General features: G+C 47.5%; 1 protein-coding gene across 3 annotated transcripts in view; it reads right to left on the bottom strand.

Moving 5' to 3' along the window:
- GTPBP4 (GTP binding protein 4) overlaps window positions 1–11464 on the bottom strand; it is a 200459-nt gene that overhangs the window by 39276 nt on the left and 149719 nt on the right. The gene's annotated exons all lie outside the window — the stretch shown is intronic.

Below are 11464 nucleotides of genomic sequence, written 5' to 3'. Positions count from 1 at the left end.
TAAATATAGTATTTTCAGAACTACTTTATTTACTTTTACAAAACTTTTGATATCTGTGCTCAATACAGTACATGATGTTTCACTTCTACTAAAATATTTTACCTAAAAATCCACATTATCAAGGCAAATAACGTTTACAACACGCCAAAGAAAAAAAATACACACAAGGAATTTGGAAAATTCCTTCATTCTCCTATTTCCCGACTGAATACAATTTTATAAGATTAGACTGAGTTGCACTATGCCTGCCACTATAACTTTTGCCCCTTTTATTTCGTTTTTGCCTTAGTGAATCTCTTAACTCAGCCTAGGTTTGAATTACCGTATAATCCGATAAAAAAAAAGGATAAAAATAAAAAAAACACAGTTCCTTCAAATTTTGTGTTCTTCTCTGACATTGCTAGTTAATTGTTGCACTGTCAGTATAATCCATATAACAAGGTATGTCACTGGGATAACACTGCGGTTCTATTTTTTCCCCACCAGAACGCAAAAGCTTATTTAAAGTTTAAATTAAAGCGCTATCAGTTTATGTAATATATTTAATAACTCGTGGTCTCAGCCCCAAAATAAAAATTGTGAGAAAAGGGTATCTCAATATCTTCCTGACTGCCTGTGCGACCTAGTTCCAGAACCCGGCCAGTTATGGACAACCCCACCAGGTGAAATGCCACTTATATACATATAGGTGAGTACTATAGTACTCATCAATCCACACAGTCTCCAGTATTTTGTTTTGGCAGTCTGGACCATTTTATGTATCTTGGAGGGATGATGGTGCCATCTATATAAGGCTTTTATAATTTGTCTAGTTTTCATAAAGCATGATATTTTATGGATAGCTTTCAACAGGGTCTCCCACTCCCCAAGCTTTTTGTTGATGTATGTTTGCAAACAGAAAACAGGTTTTAGGGCCTTTTGTCTAATCGTGCTTCCCCCTTTATCTAAATGGCTATGCAATAGTGTTTACCAAATGTGTGGAGGGATGACCACATTGCTACTACACAACCATCATTCATCACTGGCTATTAAATCCTTGTGTGGCTTCTTTTTTCCTGGTGGAGGGTTTTTCTTGTAATGGCACCTCACTAAGTATGTATGGATGGTCGGTATTATCCATCTTGCGATGTTTTCTTTCCTGAATAGTATAACTATGTTAGGTGGTGTGAATGTAACAAAGAAATGGTAACCTTTCCTGTATTGTTTTGTCTTTTTTAATGTGCAAGAAGTGAAATGATCTCCCTACATGGGCCTTTGGCTGTTGAAAGAAGACCTGATACTGTATTGTTTGATTCATCTGAAAGTGGGCTATTACTTTGGGCAACAAATGTGGGTTTGTCCTTAGGACTCCCCTGCCTTTGTGAACTTGTAGGTGTAGCTCCTGTACTATTAAGTGCTTCTATTCATAAACTCTGCACCGCAACGTAAATGCTACCAAAAATGTTTTAAGGCTGGAATTTTAACTGTGCATTGTGCACAGACTTGAAAGGTGGTTTCATTAGCTGTTTCAGAAGAAGGTTAAGGTTCCACATAGGCGCTGATGTTCTAACAAATTCTTGATGACTGGTGAGTCAAGCGACTTTTGCGTATTGTTCCACTAGTGTATGACACTAAGGCTGCTATTTGTGGATGCATAGAAGAGTTTCTCTGCCTATAGCTATGCAAGATATCTAATTGAAGTGGCATCCCAGGCTGGGGCTCATTGGCTCTGGCAGAAATCTCTCCCTTTTGTATTAAAATGTGTGAGTAGCAATTTAATTACCTTGTTTTGTGCCATTCCCACCAGGTGTAAGAACCAAATCTGTCAAGCCCATTGCAGAACTATTAGAATAATTTTGTTTGTCTGTCTCGACTTGTTTATCACTGGTGGTATTAGTATTGGAATGGTGTATGCAACTGTTCTTGGCCAGTCTATCAAAAGGGCATTCCCTAAAGACAGGTGGTCTGGGAGCTTGAAAGCAAAATTTTACCATTTCAATGGGTATATATGCGGTGTGCCGTACTTTTGGAACATTTCTTGCACCACATCTTTTGTTCGAGTTCCCACTCATTTGACAAGTTACGTGTTTGTGCGGCTTGTCTGCCTGTACATTATGTATGCCTGACAGATGGACTGCTGTTATCATTAGGTCCCTTTGTATAGATCATTTCTGTAACTTTAGATACAACCAAATATCTTGTCCCTCCCTGTTTGCGAAGGTAAAATAAAGTTGTTGTGTTGTCTGTTTAAATCTGTAGACTCCTTCCACTGATATGCATTTGTAATGCTTTCCTTGCTAGGTTGCTAACACCCCTGCCAGAGTAGGCTTTGCTTCTGCCTGCCCAAGATCAAAGGCTCTCACCCCTGGGGGTCAAAAACGTGTCTAGTAGTGGCAAGCTAGTTAGAACTAGTCTGCCAGCACACGAGTAATGTAAGGCTTTTCAGGAGGCACTAAGTTGCCCTCTGGGTGAATACATTAATACATCCATTAGTGTAATCAGTGTGGGTTTATTAATAAGAGATATTTTATACCAAACATCCCTATTTCCAGTGAAGCTAGTGAACTCATACTGACCAGTGTCCAGCACATCCATTTAAAAGGCTTTCTTGTTCACTCACTATGACTGAGAATGGACAAAGAGATAGCAGGAGTTTATCTGCTCTTGCAGATATGTCCTTGCACGTAATATAATAAACCCTGCCTTGGGGCTGCAAGGACTGCTGCATGGGTGACTTACATATATTGCATGCAGTGTTAGGCGCTGTGGCACCCAAGCTGTGTGCCATGTCATGTTTTAAATTTTAGCTGCACCAAGACAGACAGCCTGCAATGGCAGTCTGCATGGCTAGGCATCGCTGAAGGTGTAACAATACATAATGTGGCCCTTGGGGACTCTTTGGTACCCATGCCCTGGGTACCAGGGGTACCATTTACTAGAGACTGACAGGGGTACCAAAGATATTGCCAATTGGGGAACATTCACACAGTTTTAGAGAAAGAGATCTGTAACTGGGGACAAGGTTAGCGGGAACCCAGCGCACTTTCACTCAAAGTCAGATACGAGGCAAAAAGTGGGTGTGACCATGCAAAAAAAGAGGCACTTTAATACACAACCCTACTAACCCCCACCCCCAAACGAAAGAAAATGAGACAAACCTTTCCCAAGAGACTCTTTATTGTCTAAGTGGAAAAATCTGTAAAGGCCACCTGCAGTGGCGTGATCAGTCCCACGTCTATGGTTAAGGTCAAGAATTCGACTACTGAGGAAGAAAGAAGGGGTGGGAACTGAAGACCTGCAACAAAACCTGGTGCCAAACTCTGCCAGGCTGCTTGTTCTTCGACAATCGCTGGGGCCAACTTTGCCAAGAGCTAGACAACCTCCCCAAATCCCTGGAGGTCTGCCCAGCAACTCTCCAACCAGGAAAGATCTCCCTTGGAGCGGAGGAGCTGCTTCCCCACTCGCAAAGTCCAATACTCTGTCTCATTGGCTATTGGGCCCACCCAGGAAACAATGAGCCAGGAGAAGACTGTTTGGAGCTCAAGAGAACAGCTGTGCCACTTCACCAACGTCCCAAGACGCCGACTCCTCACGGAGCCTCCATGCACCAATACCTGGAGTATTGGATCCCTTGCAGCAACTAGGCTTGCTGATGATCTAATCCAGACTCCAACAGCACAAAGACAGACCTACTGTCGAGGATCCAGAGGAATGTCAGGATCTACAAGCAAGCACCGAGAGAGACCCCCGCTGCCCTGTTTTCCCCTCCCCACCAGGTCACCAATACAGAGAGTGAACCTCTGACCGCCACAACACGACAACGAAAAGCACCTCTACACCCGAGCCCCAATCCAAGTGAACCAATGGTATCAATTGAGCCCCGAGACCCTCTAGCGAGGAGACCCCACCCCCTCCTTGGGTTTGGCAGGACTGGTCCCCTAGTCTCCACCTGCAGCCTCTTTCTGCAGGAAAACGCAGAGTAACCCTACCAGACAAAGCATCACTGCACACAAGCCCCCATTCCCGAGTACCAGTAGACTGACGCTGTCTCCGAGTGCCAGAGAACCTCGAGACCCGAGCCCCACTCTGGGGTCAACAGCCCCTCCCCCTCCTTGGGTTTGGCCGGGCTGATCCCCCTGGTCTCCGCCTGCAGCCTCTTTCTGCAGGAAACCATGAGCTCCCTCAGCGTGATCCTGCCAGACAAAGCATCACTGTACACGAGCCCCTCCCGTCTGAGTACCAGCCACCCCACCCCCCACAAGTCTTTGTTTGCAGCCTCTTTTCAACAGGACGTTTACCCATTGAGTTGAATGGGGCATGTAGGAAGTTGGCTCTGTATATACTATTTCAAAGTAAGAAATAGTGTGCACAGAGTCCAAGGGTTCCCCATAGAGGTAAGATAGTGGCAAAAGTAGATAATTCTAATGCTCTATTTTGTGGTAGGGTGGTCGAGCAGTAGGCTTATCAGAGGGTAGTGTTAAGCATTTGTTGTACACACACAGGCAATAAATGAACACACACTAAAAGACTTACTCCAGGCCAATAGGTTTTTATATTGAAATAATATTGTTTCTTAGTTTATTTTAAGAACCACAGGTTCAAGATTTACATCAAACACTTTAAATGTAAGTTACTTCTCTTAGATACTTTAGGAACTTTGAATGAAAACAATATCATGTACAGTCTCTGTAAAAATGGCAATAAGCTATTTTCAAAGTGGACACAGTGCAAAAATCAATAGTTCCTGGGGGAGGGAAGTAAAGGTTAGATTAGGAGGTAAGTAAAACACTTACAAGTCTCAGTCCTGGGGCATAGGCAGCCCACCTTTGGGGGTACAAGGCAACCCCAAAGTTACCACACCAGCAGCTCAGGGCTGGTCAGGTGCAGAGGTCAAAGAGGTGCCCAAAACACACAGGCACCTATGGAGAGAACAGAGGTGCTCCGGTTCCAGTCTGCCAGCAGGTAAGTACCTGCGTCCTCAGGGGGCAGACCAGGGGGGTTTTGTAGAGTGTAAGGAAATGCCTCCTTGGCATGGTTGCCCCCTGACTTTTTGCCTTTGCTGATGCTATGTTTACAATTGAAAGTGTGCTGAGGCCTGCTAACCAGGCCCCAGCACCAGTGTTCTTTCCCTAACCTGTACTTTTGTATCCACAATTGGCAAACCCTGGCATCCAGATAAGTCCCTTGTAACTGGTACTTCTAGTACCAAGGGCCCTGATGCCAAGGAAGGTCTCTAAGGGCTGCAGCATGTCTTATGCCACCCTGGAGACCTCTCACTCAGCACAGACACACTGCTTGCCAGCTTGTGTGTGCTAGTGAGGACAAAACGAGTAAGTCGACATGGCACTCCCCTCAGGGTGCCATGCCAGCCTCTCACTGCCTATGCAGTATAGGTAAGACACCCCTCTAGCAGGCCTTACAGCCCTAAGGCAGGGTGCACTATACCATAGGTGAGGGTACCAGTGCATGAGCATGGTACCCCTACAGTGTCTAAACAAAACCTTAGACATTGTAAGTGCAGGGTAGCCATAAGAGTATATGGTCTGGGAGTTTGTCAAACACGAACTCCACAGCACCATAATGGTTACACTGAAAACTGGGAAGTTTGGTATCAAACTTCTCAGCACAATAAATGCACACTGATGCCAGTGTACATTTTATTGTAAAATACACCACAGAGGGCACCTTAGAGGTGCCCCCTGAAACTTAACCGACTATCTGTGTAGGCTGACTAGTTTTAGCAGCCTGCCACAAACCTAGACATGTTGCTGGCCCCATGGGGAGAGTGCCTTTGTCACTCTGAGGCCAGTAACAAAGCCTGCACTGGGTGGAGATGCTAACACCTCCCCCAGGCAGGAATTGTCACACCTGGCGGTGAGCCTCAAAGGCTCACCTCCTTTGTGCCAACCCAGCAGGACACTCCAGCTAGTGGAGTTGCCCGCCCCCTCCGGCCAGGCCCCACTTTTGGCGGCAAGGCCGGAGAAAATAATGAGAAAAACAAGGAGGAGTCACTGGCCAGTCAGGACAGCCCCTAAGGTGTCCTGAGCTGAGGTGACTAACTTTTAGAAATCCTCCATCTTGCAGATGGAGGATTCCCCCAATAGGGTTAGGATTGTGACCCCCTCCCCTTGGGAGGAGGCACAAAGAGGGTGTACCCACCCTCAGGGCTAGTAGCCATTGGCTACTAACCCCCCAGACCTAAACACGCCCTTAAATTTAGTATTTAAGGGTGTAGGAAGTTGGCTCTGTATGTGCTATTTCAAAGTAAGGAATAGCATGCACAGAGTCCAAGGGTTCCCCTTAGAGGTAAAATAGTGGTAAAAATAGATAATACTAATGCTCTATTTTGTGGTAGTGTGGTCGAGCAGTAGGCTTATCCAAGGAGTAGTGTTAAGCATTTGTTGTACATACACATAGACAATAAATGAGGTACACACACTCAGAGACAAATCCAGCCAATAGGTTTTTATATAGAAAAATATCTTTTCTTAGTTTATTTTAAGAACCACAGGTTCAAATTCTACATGTAATAGCTCATTCGAAAGGTATTGCAGGTAAGTACTTTAGGAACTTCAAATCATCAAAATTGCATGTATACTTTTCAAGTTATTGACAAATAGCTGTTTTAAAAGTGGACACTTAGTGCAATTTTCACAGTTCCTAGGGGAGGTAAGTTTTGGTTAGTTTTACCAGGTAAGTAAGACACTTACAGGGTTCAGTTCTTGGTCCAAGGTAGCCCACCGTTGGGGGTTCAGAGCAACCCCAAAGTCACCACACCAGCAGCTCAGGGCCGGTCAGGTGCAGAGTTCAAAGTGGTGCCCAAAACACATAGGCTAGAATGGAGAGAAGGGGGTGCCCCGGTTCCGGTCTGCTTGCAGGTAAGTACCCGCGTCTTCGGAGGGCAGACCAGGGGGGTTTTGTAGGGCACCGGGGGGGACACAAGTCCACACAGAAATTTCACCCTCAGCAGCGCGGGGGCGGCCGGGTGCAGTGTAGGAACAGGCGTCGGGTTCGCAATGTTAGTCTATGAGAGATCTCGGGATCTCTTCAGCGCTGCAGGCAGGCAAGGGGGGGATTCCTCGGGGAAACCTCCACTTGGGCGAGGGAGAGGGACTCCTGGGGGTCACTCCTCCAGTGAAAGTCCGGTCCTTCAGGTCCTGGGGGCTGCGGGTGCAGGGTCTCTCCCAGGCGTCGGGACTTTAGGTTCAAAGAGTCGCGGTCAGGGGAAGCCTCGGGATTCCCTCTGCAGGCGGCGCTGTGGGGGCTCAGGGGGGACAGGTTTTTGTACTCACAGTCTTAGAGTAGTCCTGGGGTCCCTCCTGAGGTGTTGGATCGCCACCAGCCGAGTCGGGGTCGCCGGGTGCAGTGTTGCAAGTCTCACGCTTCTTGCGGGGAGCTTGCAGGGATCTTTAAAGTTGCTGGAAACAAAGTTGCAGCTTTTCTTGGAGCAGGTCCGCTGTCCTCGGGAGTTTCTTGTCTTTTCGAAGCAGGGGCAGTCCTCAGAGGATGTCGAGGTCGCTGGTCCCTTCGGAAGGCGTCGCTGGAGCAGGATCTTTGGAAGGCAGGAGACAGGCCGGTGAGTTTCTGGAGCCAAGGCAGTTGTCGTCTTCTGGTCTTCCTCTGCAGGGGTTTTCAGCTAGGCAGTCCTTCTTCTTGTCGTTGCAGGAATCTAATTTTCTAGGGTTCAGGGTAGCCCTTAAATACTCAATTTAAGGGCGTGTTTAGGTCTGGGGGGTTAGTAGCCAATGGCTACTAGCCCTGAGGGTGGGTACACCCTCTTTGTGCCTCCTCCCAAGGGGAGGGGGTCACAATCCTAACCCTATTGGGGGAATCCTCCATCTGCAAGATGGAGGATTTCTAAAAGTTAGAGTCACCTCAGCTCAGGACACCTTAGGGGCTGTCCTGACTGGCCAGTGACTCCTCCTTGTTATTCTCATTATTTTCTCCGGCCTTGCCGCCAAAAGTGGGGGCCGGGCCGGAGGGGGCGGGCAACTCCACTAGCTGGAGTGTCCTGCTGGGTTGGCACAAAGGAGGTGAGCCTTTGAGGCTCACCGCCAGGTGTGACAATTCCTGCCTGGGAGAGGTGTTAGCATCTCCACCCAGTGCAGGCTTTGTTACTGGCCTCAGAGTGACAAAGGCACTCTCCCCATGGGGCCAGCAACATGTCTCGGTTTGTGGCAGGCTGCTAAAACTAGTCAGTCTACACAGATAGTCGGTTAAGTTTCAGGGGGCACCTCTAAGGTGCCCTCTGGGGTGTATTTTACAATAAAATGTACACTGGCATCAGTGTGCATTTATTGTGCTGAGAAGTTTGATACCAAACTTCCCAGTTTTCAGTGTAGCCATTATGGTGCTGTGGAGTTCGTGTTTGACAGACTCCCAGACCATATACTCTTATGGCTACCCTGCACTTACAATGTCTAAGGTTTTGTTTAGACACTGTAGGGGCACAGTGCTCATGCACTGGTACCCTCACCTATGGTATAGTGCACCCTGCCTTAGGGCTGTAAGGCCTGCTAGAGGGGTGTCTTACCTATACTGCATAGGCAGTGAGAGGCTGGCATGGCACCCTGAGGGGAGTGCCATGTCGACTTACTCATTTTGTTCTCACTAGCACACACAGGCTTGTAAGCAGTGTGTCTGTGCTGAGTGAGGGGTCTCTAGGGTGGCATAAGACATGCTGCAGCCCTTAGAGACCTTCCTTGGCATCAGGGCCCTTGGTACTAGAAGTACCAGTTACAAGGGACTTATCTGAATGCCAGGGTGTGCCAATTGTGGATACAATGGTACATTTTAGGTGAAGGAACACTGGTGCTGGGGCCTGGTTAGCAGGGTCCCAGCACTCTTCTCAGTCAAGTCAGCATCAGTATCAGGCGAAAAGTGGGGGGTAACTGCAACAGGGAGCCATTTCTTTACACAAGCCCCCCCCAGCCCACAGGCCAGGAGACTCAGCCCAAGCTGGGAGAGTCTTCCTAGTCTGTCAGGCGAGGAAGAGTAGGAGAAATAGGCTGGTTAGTTGCAGGGCCTACTCTGCCTTACATCCTTCTGTTCAGGTCATTCCCTTTGGGGAACTGACCTACTTCCACAGTGATAGGACCTAGTCTGAATTGCCTCTTGTCTGCCTCTTCAATGTCTCCACCCATTCTTTCTATTTTGGTCTTAGAGGTATCCACCTCTGCTAACCTTATCTTGGCCAGGGTTACCCCTAGCTTACCCAGAGAGGTTACCCAGAGCTGGAGTAACCCCACCATGACTAATAGGGTCAGGGGGCCTAACTTGCTATTTGGCATGGGGTCAGACCACCATGCTAAGGATAGTGCAGCCATAAAGGCTAACACCCAGCAGAGGCCACTGACAGCTGTCAGTGCCCAGAACCACACCTTTAGCTCTTCACCTAAAAGGGAAGGGGCTAAGTTACAGGCCTCTTTGGGTTCAGGTTGCCTGTCTGCTGTATTAGAGTGGGGGGTTACCACATCTTGTAGTAAACACCCTTCTTCCACTCTTTCTTCTGTTAGCTGAGGAGCCACCCACTCAGGTTTAACAGTTGCCTGACTAGCCAGGACTTCTTGTGGGTCAGGTTGGACTTTATCAGGGCCATTTTTGGAGTTCTCCCCTACTGGAGCAGAATCTCCTTGGCTTGCTGTAACCTTGGCTAAAGGTTGTCCACCCTTCCTACTCTGTTTTCTTTTCTTCTTCTTCTGGGGCCTGCTTGCATTTACTGCAGAGGCAGGACTTCCAGAATCCTTGGGAGAGGACTGGCACTGGACCAGTTCCTCTCTTGGGCTCTGACTAACCTCTGGGTAGTCATTTCCAAGGAGACAATCAAGGGGGAGGTCTGTACTGACTACTACCCTTCTCCAGCTAAGAGTGCCACCCACTTCTATGGGTACTAAAGCCACAGGCCTCTTAGTGACCCTGTCTAGGCTAACTCTTACCCTGGCAGTCTCACCTGGGATGTACTGGTTTGAGAGCACCAGCCTGTCATGCACAATAGTGTGACTGGCACAAGTGTCTCTCAGGGCAGTGGTTGGGATTCCATTCACCAGTAGGTGGTGGAAGTGTCTACTTCCCTCTGGAATCTCCAACTCACCTGTTGGGCCCTGTTTCCAGTTGAAGGCTATGAAGACCTCCTCATCTGAGGAGTCATCTCCCATGGCTACACTGGTTACCCCTGGAATTTTGTTCTGGGGTTTGTTTTTGGGACAAGAAGTGTCCTTGGTGTGGTGCCCAGACTGTTTACAGTTGTGGCACCAGGCCTTAGTGGCATCCCAGTTCTTACCCTGGTACCCACCTTTGTTTTGGGTTGTGTCTTGGGGCCCACCCACCTGTTCTGGTTTTTGGGGGCCTACAGAGGACTCTTTTTCTTTGTTTCTAGTGTCACCCACTTTCTCCTGGGGAGTTTTTGTAACCCCTTTCTTTTGGTCACCCCCAGTGGAAGTTTTGGTTACCCTAGTCTTGACCCAGTGGTCTGCCTTCTTTCCCAATTCTTGGGGAGAAATTGGACCTAGGTCTACCAGATACTGATGCAACTTTTCATTGAAGCAGTTACTTAAAATGTGTTCTTTCATAAACAAATTATAAAGCCCAACATAGTCACACACTTCATTTCCAGTTAACCAACCATCTAGTGTTTTTACTGAGTAGTCTACAAAATCAACCCAGGTCTGGCTCGAGGATTTTTGAGCCCCCCTGAATCTAATTCTATACTCCTCAGTGGAGAATCCAAAGCCCTCAATCAGGGTACCCTTCATGAGGTCATAAGATTCTGCATCTTTTCCAGAGAGTGTGAGGAGTCTATCCCTACACTTTCCAGTGAACATTTCCCAAAGGAGAGCACCCCAGTGAGATCTGTTTACTTTTCTGGTTACACAAGCCCTCTCAAAAGCTGTGAACCATTTGGTGATGTCATCACCATCTTCATATTTTGTTACAATCCCTTTGGGGATTTTTAGGATGTCAGGAGAATCTCTGACCCTATTTAAGTTGCTGCCACCATCGATGGGACCTAGGCCCATCTCTTTTCTTTCCCTTTCTATGGCTAGGAGCTGCTTTTCCAAAGCCAATCTTTTGACCATCCTGGCTAACAGGGGGTCATCTTCACTGGAGTTATCCTCAGTGATTTCAGAGGTGTTGGTCTCTCCTGTGAGGGAACCAGCATCTCTGACTATTATTTTTGGAGTCAGGGTTTGAGGGACCCTGTTCTCCCTAGATAGGACTGGTAGGGGGGAATTTTCCTCCAAGTCACTATCCTCTTCCTCTGAGTTGCCACCCTCAGAGGGGTTGGCCTTTTCAAACTCTGCCAAAAGCTCCTGGAGCTGTATTTTGGTAGGTTTGGGGCCCATTGTTATTTTCTTTATTTTACAGAGTGACCTTAGCTCCCTCATCTTTAGATGGAGGTAAGGTGTGGTGTCGAGTTCCACCACATTCACATCTGTGCTAGACATTATGCTTCTAAAAGTTGGAATACTTTTTAAGAAACTAAAAC

This window comes from Pleurodeles waltl, chromosome 10 (assembly GCF_031143425.1).
Source record: "Pleurodeles waltl isolate 20211129_DDA chromosome 10, aPleWal1.hap1.20221129, whole genome shotgun sequence".
NCBI classification, from domain to species: domain Eukaryota; kingdom Metazoa; phylum Chordata; class Amphibia; order Caudata; family Salamandridae; genus Pleurodeles; species Pleurodeles waltl.
Note: the sequence above shows the minus strand (reverse complement) of the source record. Positions and strands in the feature narration are given on the sequence as shown.